The following is a 10,839-nucleotide window of genomic DNA, read 5'->3' as shown; positions in this document are numbered from 1 at the left end:
ATCCAAGGTACATTTTCTATTCCCAAAGCAGAGTGCAATGCCTGAAGAAAATCGTCAGTAAGAGATACCCGTACACGATGTTTTGGGCACGGCGGTTTATCTTTTGGTCAAAATTCCTCACGATCTTCTCGGGGAATGTTGTTTCAAGAGCATTAATTTCGTTTCCTCAAACCTCCACTCCCCTGAATGAAACAATCGCGCGTGAGGAATAAATTTCTTCCATAATCCTCTACTTTCCTAGGAAGGAGACTTGGAGGGAAGTGCGAGTTTTAACCATAATCTCATGATCTTTCCTTAAAAGTCAAAAGTGGTTACATTGAGTAAAACTTCCTCGCAAAGTAAGTTTCTTTAAGGTGGTCAAGGTTTAGGAAATGGCTGAAAGACTAGACTGCTTATTTATGCCCATAGTGTCGACATAGTGTAGTTTAGTCTTACCGCTACTTCTTAACCTTTAACCCTGTCAGAGAAAAGTACTTTGGGAGGAAATCTAACTCATATTACAACGCCTTTTTGAACTTTAAAGGACGAGTGGATGATTGTAGACGAGAGTTAAACTTTCTCTCCAATTATTCTCTCTAGGAAAGTAAAGGATTATGGACGAGATTTAATCCTCCTTCGCGATTGTTTGATTCAGGGGAGTGGGGGTTTTGGGGGACAGGAATTAAGACTCTTCGAACAATCTTCCCCTGTAAGATGGTGGGAGATTTTTGGTCGAAGATAAACTACTGTGCACAGTGGCTCGTGTAGGGGTATCTCACGATTTTTTGATTATCTGACGATTTTTTTCTGGCATTGCCCTCTGCTTTGGGAATGAGCAATGTTCATTGGATTAAACTAATTTAAATGCAAAGTAAAGGACAACGACACAGGTTTAACCGCATTCACCTTTCTGGTTCTGCGGCATAGTTTTTTCTACAGTTATTTCCTAAATAATATTTTATCACAGGAAGGTGTAAGAGCTTATTGGAGTCTACTCTTTAATTTGCTCTTTGCACCTACCTTACATCAGCTAAGTTTACTTTGCTATTTGCGAAAATCTCATCTTTTTTTTCTTCCCCCACACAGACTTGATATTATATATATTCACGTCCGCTTCATTTGTTAATCAACTATTCCATCACAACTTACTATGAGGATCGACAGATTTACGATAAACGGAGTACAGGTGCTTTTCTTAAAGTTTATTTCCAAGCTCAAAGAGAATTTATTTGAAAGTGTTTCTGTATTTGTCTTTTAGCCAGTTGTTCGCTGTGGTGCATCATTGTTCACTTTCTTTACTATTCCTCAGGCTACCTGTTGATCGAATCAAATATTAACAGTTCATCAGAATGTGTCACGCAGAATCAACATGTATTGTTATGCGATGAACTGTCGGAGTGAGGGTGCTGCTGCGATACTCTCCTACTTGTTCTATATTTTCTTTCCAAAATAAAACTTACGGTGCTTACATATATAATAAAATGTTCACAAGGTAACGCTAGCTTTTGGCTTCAGAATAAAATGAACAAATACTAAGCAAAATAAACTAGTTGTTTAGATATAGAACTCCTACTAAATGATTGGCAACTAAATCTCTACACTTTAAAACGTCACCATAGTGTTATCGAGCGCAGAATGAAGTCTTTTGAGTCCATCTTTCAGCTTTGTCCAAGCGATTATTAGTTTTTTCTAAAATTTCGAGTGCTGTGACAGCAAATGGCCTTGTTTCAGCCTTCTGGAGAATTTGATTGTCCATTCAATATTTCTAAATCCTTTTCCGAAACTTCGGTGACACGAGAAAAAATGTCCCTATTTTGCAGACAATCTTCAACCACTGAATAGTAATGGGTGATCGTACAAGATATACCTTAGCCAATCAGAATGCAGTATTGCATTAGTATAGTCCGGTAGATTTGTACTAATGGTAACCAGGTTACTGTACCGTTGTCAAGCACAATAACTGTTGGTTATTAATTCTTACATAATGATCAAGAGTGATCACAATAAAACGTTTTCATGAATCATTATGAAGACTGATTGATTTTGTTAATTCTTTTGTTAGAAAACATTTTTGGACATAGACATTTCATAGTTAAAATCGTAAATTTAAGTTTCAAAGTTAAAACTTTAACTTTGCAGCAACTATTTACTTCTGCTGGCATGTTGACACGACCTTGTTTCCTTACTTATGATCAACAACACGCTCTGCCTCGATCTGAACCAGTAGTTTTCTGAACTGCATTTAACAAATCTCACGAAAGAAAGTGACTTATTCATTTCCACTTGTCTTATTCGCATCCTTGGATGGGCCGTGGCTCAATATTTCTCTGCAAACTGAAGTCGAGTATTACAAAACTTAAGCCCTTCTCCGCTATGTTAATACATGGTTGGATTATCGCTTACAGAAAACAGCACCTCTTGTTAAGGAGGTGAAACTTCACTTCCGGTTACTTACGTCAGCCTGAACGCGGAAAACAAAAACAACTCAAAAACTTGCAAATTCCCTTACATTTAAGAAGTTTTTCTTTGTGTTTCGCAAAATACAAAGCAGAGAAAGTACAAGCAAAGACAAAATAAGAGAAAGACAGATAAACAAGAGCAATAGAAAGAGAAAAACTAACTCCGTGTGGCTTTGTTTGATCTTACCGAAGTGCGCTGGTAGTGTAAATTGCGCACGCGCTGATAGGGTAACTTCCAATATCTTTCGGGCGCACTTCCGGTTTCTTTAAATGCTAAAGAAAACGCGGTTTTTCATTAAATCCAGCCTTTTTCGATGAATTTCGATTAAAGCCAATGTTGGAAACATAGCTATGCATTCCTTTTTCGAAATCATGCTTTTTTCAGAGAATTACGAATTTTTCAATATTTTGAAATGCTTTCAAAATCTGACCTTTTAGAACTGAAACAAAATCGATGCATATCGTAATGAGGATTCAAATTAAAATATTAAATCAATGAAAAAAATCCCGATAAAGTAATTTGGCTGGGAGGCTTTGCATTTTTTCTGTATTAGTCACATGACTATGGGCGTGGCCTGTTGACGTCATCACTAGTGTTACTGATCACGAAAAAGTTAAAACGCATGAAATATCTCTGAACTAACTAAAAATGATGAGGTTATATGAGAATAAATTTTCCTTAGCAAGGGCTCGAAAAGATCGGTTAATGGGCCCTTAAAGGGACACAGTCGGCTTTGGGACCGCGCTGACCTGGACACTAGTTTTCTCACTTTGAAAAAGTTCACCACAACCTGAAATCAAAGATACTCGTCGAGTACATCTAGAAATCCGCTTCAATCTTCGCAGTGTTTTGCTTGATTTTCAATCGTTTACTGAAAAACCTGTTTTTGAGTGGGCTTTTGCTCATCCTATGATAGTTTTTGTATCATATTTGGTTAAAAACACTATGGATCGTGTCTCTGTGATATGTAAATTAACTATGAAATCAAATGGTATCTAATGCGCATGTGCTCCAGCTGACTGTGTCCCTTTAACTTTTAATAGGGTACCACTGATTCATGCTTCAAAAGTATTGATATTATTGATAAAAGAACGTAAAACCGAAAAATCAAAAACAATGCCTCTGCAATCTTTTCAAGGCACTGGGCGTTTTTTTTAAGCTATTCGAAATATATGAATTGATTATGTCATTCTCAAACCTTTTTATCAGCCTAGCGTTTTTGTCAGTAGTCCGACATTACCAAGTCCAATTACATCCTTTACAGGGACAGGATCCGGTACTTCTTTTTTTATTTGGTTTCATCGGTCCTTGCAAATTGACCTTGTGTTTTCACTGCTTACCAAAGCGTCGCTTATTTAACTATCAGAAAGCATAGTACACTTGCCTGCCAAGGGGTTGAAAAACAAATATTGCTTCGGAAACAACATGAAAACTCGATCTGCTATTACCGACCAGCTAAGAAATAGACTTACAAATGCGGGCTAAAAATACAGCTTTTATCAGCAATGATGGGAAATAATTTGCTGCTGCAAATTATTAACGACCTGTTAACATGTCCATGACTAAATTTCCTGACGGTTACGTGTTTGATTCTCGGTTCCAGTTTCTTATAGGTCATCGATACAATTTCAAGCATATCCTCAAGACAGTTGTATTTGTTCAAATCATAGTTAATAGAGGGAATGGTTAAGAATCCCAACAAGCATCAAAAAGGAAACAAACAGGCTAAGAGTTATGCTGGAAGGTCTTTGGCCCTGTACATCGTTTTGTTTTATGCTCCTAGACTGTGCATGAATTACGTAATCGCAATGTTTCTATTGGTTAGTTGTATAAGCACACATAACCACTTTTTGTATTTTTCCAGATTTTGTGCAGGGTCAACCTCCCCCCCCCCCCTCCCACAAATAGCCAACAAAAACATATAACAAAGAAATTTGCTGTGATTCATAACCATTTCCCTCTATTAACTATGTTCAAATGTACTGTGTTTAAGTACTTTCTTATCTCACTTTAATTATTGCCAATGCGTCTCGAAACAGGATTTAGGTCAATGCTCTTTCCAGTATCTTGATAAAGTGAAAACAATGGAAACTGACGCAGGTCAATATAAATAACTGAACTTGGTAACTCCTTGTTAAAACAATCAAGGAACATTTTGTTGTGTCAATTAGTTCATTGCTTTTCTTGACGTTCCTGTGGCAAACAAGCACACTCAAAGGTGTTTTATGAATTTTGGTGTACTTTTCTAAGCTTAAGTCGATGTTTTAGAGAATTTTTTGGTTTTTACAAAGTCTTAATTAAAAAAATAAATTTGAATCGCTATATTTTTTAGTATTTTCAAACTTTTTGACATATTTGCAAAATTTTGAAATCCATGCTGCATTTATAATTTGATGAACATGGAAAGAGGCACTCTCAGTTAACCTTCACCCTTTGCATGTTCTAAAATTTGTTTCATTTTTAAGACCTCCATGTAAAAGATGAAAAGGATGACGAATATGATTAAAATTCAAAAGGTTTGTTCAAAAGTTCCAAAGCAAAAATTAAATCATAATGATAATTATGTCTTGAAACCTTTCCTCAGTAATACTGCTTGTAAATACTTCTTGTAAAATCACGGTTCCTGCACTAAGTGAGACTAGCTTCTAACTCCTGATAATAACGTTTTCCAATGCAATAACTTTGTACTAATCTTCCCTATGTCGAATCGATGTGAAAATTGTACACTGAGTTGCTAAAATGAGCTTAGATCAGGAGCCACAATTGGGGACGGAGACCGTAAGCACGCGCCATTTCTAGTAGTGGGGCTGTCCCTATGATATGGGACAATTTTTCTATTTTTAGAACAAATTGCGTCATCGTGTGCGGAAAGCGCGGGTACATGCTGCGAGGATTTTTGCGGTTGTAGCGCGGGGGAAATGGCATCCGAAATTCCCGACATGTCTCATGCTTTTGGCCCACAACTCAATACGTTTATGTCTGTTGGAATTTTGCTTAAGTATTTTCGTCGTAAGCTACTCCAATTCGACTGAAGTAAGGCAGTGTCGAATTTAGGTATGTCCCGTTTTATATCACTCAGACCAAGTTGTGTTCCGCTGCTTCTTTTACAAGAGTTCCACATTACTCCACTTTAAATTTCACATATGCTGAAGATTAACAGCTTTTCCGTAACACAGCAAAAGATCAATTGGAAAAATTTGGATATTGCAGCGTTTAAGGACTTCAAAGTTTCCCTCCTCTTGCGAAACGCTTGCGGGGATTTCGCCAGAGTCTATGGCCACCGAAAAGAAGTAAAAAATTGCAAGTTTGCACTTCGCCTGAATTGTAAGCAACGCTTGATATCTCATCAAGGCCCAGTAAGTTTACGTCTGTAGACACGGCTAGGCTCTGTTTGTGTAAAAATTCAATAAATTGTCTGTTGTCGATGAATAAGAGCACCCGCCGATGCGTGTTTTGTACAGTCAGTAAACATGACAAATTGGACTTCCGCAATAATATCTCTAGTTTTTAAATATGTTCAAGGTTGATAAATGTTTGAGAACATATTAAACTGCTTAGCTGAAAATATGTGAATACAGCAGGAATAATCAGCAAAGTTACGATGACGCCTTCTTTAATCAACTCGAATTACGATTTCGATTTTGTTGGCTGAGTTATCAAAACTCCTTGTCTATTTTATTTTCGCAGCTGTGTAAAATTTCACTACTTTGAACAAACGCACATGATAGTAGCCTTTTGGCGTTGGTGAAAATTGTTGCAGAATCTCAGCACAAAAGATAACGAAAGAAATCTTTGTCAAGAATCTTTGACAATTAGCTACAATTGAAAACACCGACTAGGACTGGAGCTACTTGTACGCGTCAGACTTTCCTTCCAAAAACTTTTGCAAACTTGCCAAACGAGCAGAAATAATAAGAAACTATCGAAAACAGGTTTTGTTTATCATTAAGCACTGTTTGAGAAATTCACAAATTACCTCGATACCAGAGTAGAGAGATCTCTTACATAAACTTTATTCTTTGACAACATCCACGCGAGAACCCACGACATGTGCGTGGATCCGCGCGGATGTATGTCGTCAGGGTTGTTCTAAAAATAGCAAAAGTGCCCCATATCATTAGGTGCGTGCAGATCCCGAGACTTACGGTCTCTGTCCCCGATTATGGCTCCTGCTTAGATTGAAGATTGTTTATTTTTTACGGAAAACGACATTCCAAGGAAGCGGGAAACTGCGCGTGCAGCAATTAACATACTATGTAAATTCAAAGCTTTCTAAAGTTTTCGATTCTATTCTATCTATTTTCCATTTCATTATTACATTCCATATGTGTAAACAGTAGTTTTGACACCTTTTGACCTTTGTACTTGTTTTATTTACTTGTATCTATTTTTCTCAGGGTCCATTTTTATTTTTGCTCTTTGTTTTAAAATGTATCGACCATTAAGTGGATCACATATTTATTCTAGCTGGAATGTTATTTGTTTGTTGTTTGTTTGAATACTGACACAAAAACTTTATTCACATGCAACAAACTGTTGTTTTCTTGAGAAAAAGAAAATACTCAAACTACACTTTGAAATCCATGTCAGTGAAACATCGCTACATCGAAAACATGAAATTTCTGTCAAGGCTTGAGCGCACTTGTATCCGGACACATGCAAGTACGTATTGAAGCCAAACAACGTTCGTAAAAATTAATTCTGTTTTCTCTGTTCTAAACGTTAATTTCCATATTAAATGGTGTAGCAAGACACTAATTTGCCCTAGGTGATGATATTTTTTCATTCACTACCTCCATGTTTTGTACTTTTATCAGTTATACAGACGAAAAAGTAGTGCATGTTTATATAGATTTTGGTCAAGCTTCGAACATTGATGACCAAAAAATGATCGTGTTTACCATAGCGCAATTAGAATTGTCATGCCGATAAAGTAATGAGCTCTATCAGTCGTTATAAATTAAGTTGCTGTTCGTTCTTGAATGCCTGACAATACTATTTTAAACACATTTGATTCTGAACAATTCCTTCTCTAAATGAATCGCCTTTAAAGTTCATTTGCGGCCTCGTATAAGGAAAGCATTGTTCGCACTGCAAATTATCATTGTGCTATTAAACTGGAATTGTTCTCGTAAATTGTCGTACATGGTTCTCTGTCTGCAGCATAAGTGGATCACTTCCTTAAATCTTCGTTCGCAAAGCCAAGCCGAGAGTAAGCTGAAATGCTACTTTAGAATCTTTGTTTTTCACAATGTTTATATCAAAATAAATTTGTAACAATTACTAGTACCACCACCAGGTTTGTATTCTGTTAAATTTGAATTCAAAATGTCAGGAAAAAGCGCTTCAATTTTGCATTGCGGAGAATATTCGGCCGTTTCAAGATGTCCTTTAAAATAATAAATTGCGATGTTCAACCTTTCACTTCAGTCTCAAACTCAAAATATCAATTTTCCCAATTGATCGTCATACATTTCTTTTGTTCTTAGTTTATGAATTTGGTAACATTGCCTTTGTAACATACTTGACAACGCAGCGAGGTACGATGACATATATTTTGATCACTCTTTGGACTGAAATCGTTCAATGGTAAAGAGAGAAGAAAACGACTTACCTGAAAAAGGTGTTTTCAGTGGCTGTCAACTCGAGCCAGGCTTCGAGAGCTTACACACTTTGATCTAGCATGGCTACACTTTCTATTGAAACGATGTTTGCATTCAACCTGGTGATAAAAAGAGCAGAAAGCAACAAATTAAATTACTTTTCAATGATTATCGGATCTCCAGTTGTGTTAATTTGGAATATTTGCCCCTAAATACACATTTACAGTGCTTTTCTAAAGCATTACTTTATTGAAATTGATGAACAAATCTCTCGCAAGCGTGTTACTTTCAAGAATTCTTTCGGACATCAGAACAATTCCTCATTGCCCAACCGGTATCTAAGAGTTTATGGGTTCGAATCCCGTCACGGACTGTGATGTACAATTCTTTGTCCCACGCTCACCACAGGATCAAAATTTCATCTTTCACTACTCCCGATTAGATTTATCTACAGAATACTTGGAATGACACAGTTATTACAGTGGTCGACGACAAATTCAAGTAAAATGAGGAAAGGGTGAACTTATCTGAATTACGATTTTTCCAATATATCATAGTACACCAGCACTGCAATCCAAAATGGCCACACTTTCTCTCCAATATCCGAGTTCACCTGGCAAAAAAGGAGATTAAACATAAAACGAACTATTTTTTCATCAACAAATTCGAGACGTGTTTATAAATTTAAAAACAGACAATTCTGCAGTGACTTCTTAAAGCAGGCATCAATACTGTATGGTATAATAATTAAAGAAACCACTAAATTTTTGTTGGCTGGCAAATCTCAAACAAACTTCCTGGTTCTGCCAAGGACATTAAAATAGTTAAAGAATTTCTCTGCAAGATACTTTGAAATGTATTGACATGGAAGGAGATTTTACTAACTTGGGACTGAAACCGAAAAAAACGGAAAATTTGAGATGCTGGACTTATTGTAGAGAAAAAGCGTTTCCAGCCATTAGTAAGCAGTGAACTATTGATTGAAACCACTGAGTTCAAGAGCTAACGAAGTTGCTTTTCTTGCATTGGCAAATTTTCAGTCCTTCGTTTCATAAATTTGCAAGAACCCAAGTGAGGCAAGTTGCAGATAAATTTCTAACACCGGCAAAAAATATTTTATGAACATTACTGCTGAGCTTTTGGTGGTACATCTAGACAACGTTTCTCAGTTAATGAATAGAAAACTGCGAAGATAATATCTGGTCTATCTGAACCAAGATGTTTGCAATACTAACTTTGTACCAAAGAACATTAGAGCCACGCACTGTCGTACAAAATGGACTTGTTTTCTCTCAGCATGTCTATTTTAAAACCTGCATGAAAAAGAAAAGAGGAAGCTTTGATATACCGACTTAAATTGCGTTAGGTTTAGGAATTTGGTCAAAGACAATGCAGAGCCAGCGGTTTACAGAGACATGTAAAGCATAAATGCTTTTCAGACAGCGTTTGAACGCGCACAAAGCAGTGTAAAATTAATATTTTTTTGCTACATGAAGACAGTTCATTTGGTTATTTCCCTCAGGATGTAATCAACATGATAAAAGAAATTAATTATTTTCTTTCTTGGACTGATACTGTAAATGGTATAAGACAGAATAGTTAAGAAAATACTTGGCTTCACACTAGAGCTTGCAAGTATAATCTAGGTACACTTGGAACCTACTTTGAGTGTGAAGGGGTAAAATGTGCTTTCTTGAACTTAACTTAGTGACCATGGAAACGTTCGTAGTTCAAAGAAGCCGAAGTACGCCGCCAAGTATGGTCTACACCACACTTGAGAGCACACTTGACCAATGGGAAATGGAAGCCAACTGAGGGCGGTGTGCAGCGTTGCTACAGTTCTGACGAACGAACCGATACTAGTAAACAACTTGCTTGAATTTCATTTTCATTGACAGCCTTAACCATAGGTTTTCATATCATCCGACACAGCAAATGCTCTTCTGCAAAATACAAACCAGCTGCTGTCTCAAGTTTCAACCAGGTCATTTCTTTGCAATCGCACAACTCTGTTGAACATTGGACGAGTCACACGGAAACACATTTCTTAGGTTAGCTAAAGCCCTACAGCAATCTCTGCCGAAAACCGCGTTGTTGAGCCACTCTAGAGAAATACAGAAGATGTCGTTTGTTCCTTTGTTTTGCTGCTATTGCTGTGTTGCTCTTTAGCAACAAAGCAACCATATGCATTTCTTCACGATTTTACTGCCGGACAATTGCATTTGTAATATATATGAGTTATTTTTCTGCGAAAATGCTCAAGTAATATACTTTGTCATCAGGTGTGAAGCCAAGTTTTCTAAAGTGCGACTTGAGATTTTCAAGTGCACTTGAGCCAGCTGCTTTCTTGAAACTAACTTAACTTCTAGTGTGAAGCCAAGTTATAATTAAATGACGACGAGCTTATCTGACTATAAGATCTTTCAGATGTCGTCTGCTTGCATCGACGCGAAGGGTAAAACACCACAATCCAAAATGGCTGGTTTTCTTTCAATGCACGTTCACTCTGTGTTCAACCTTGGAAAAAAGAGAGGAAATGTCATTAAATGAAGTAAATCTCCTTTTATTCAATAGAACAGTCTTGTAGTTGTACAATGTTGCTATTTTCAGGCATATTACATTGTGTTCGCTAGCCTGAAATCAATTGCAAGAGACTAGAGAAATGCACTTTATAGTGGTGACTGGCTTTCTTTTCGCTTAGAAAATTTACTGCGTACAAACGTGTCAGGTCTGGGATTCTGGTGGTATATTGTCTTTCGATTAATCTTGCTCTGAATTAAATCGTTTACCTGGAAAA

At 36.8% G+C, this 10,839-nt stretch overlaps 1 long non-coding RNA gene across 1 annotated transcript; it reads right to left on the bottom strand.

Moving 5' to 3' along the window:
• Positions 1-8,564: 8,564 nt before the first annotated feature.
• LOC145483132 (uncharacterized) lies at positions 8,565-10,542 on the bottom strand. Its single transcript, XR_014048881.1, has 3 exons — positions 10,455-10,542; positions 9,278-9,355; positions 8,565-8,655 (listed from the first exon to the last, which is right to left on the bottom strand). It is a non-coding gene; the product is annotated as an uncharacterized LOC145483132 (long non-coding RNA).
• Positions 10,543-10,839: the final 297 nt, after the last annotated feature.

This window comes from Orbicella franksi, chromosome 3 (assembly GCF_964199315.1).
Source record: "Orbicella franksi chromosome 3, jaOrbFran1.1, whole genome shotgun sequence".
NCBI lineage: Eukaryota > Metazoa > Cnidaria > Anthozoa > Scleractinia > Merulinidae > Orbicella > Orbicella franksi.
This window is presented reverse-complemented; position numbering and strand designations above follow the sequence as displayed.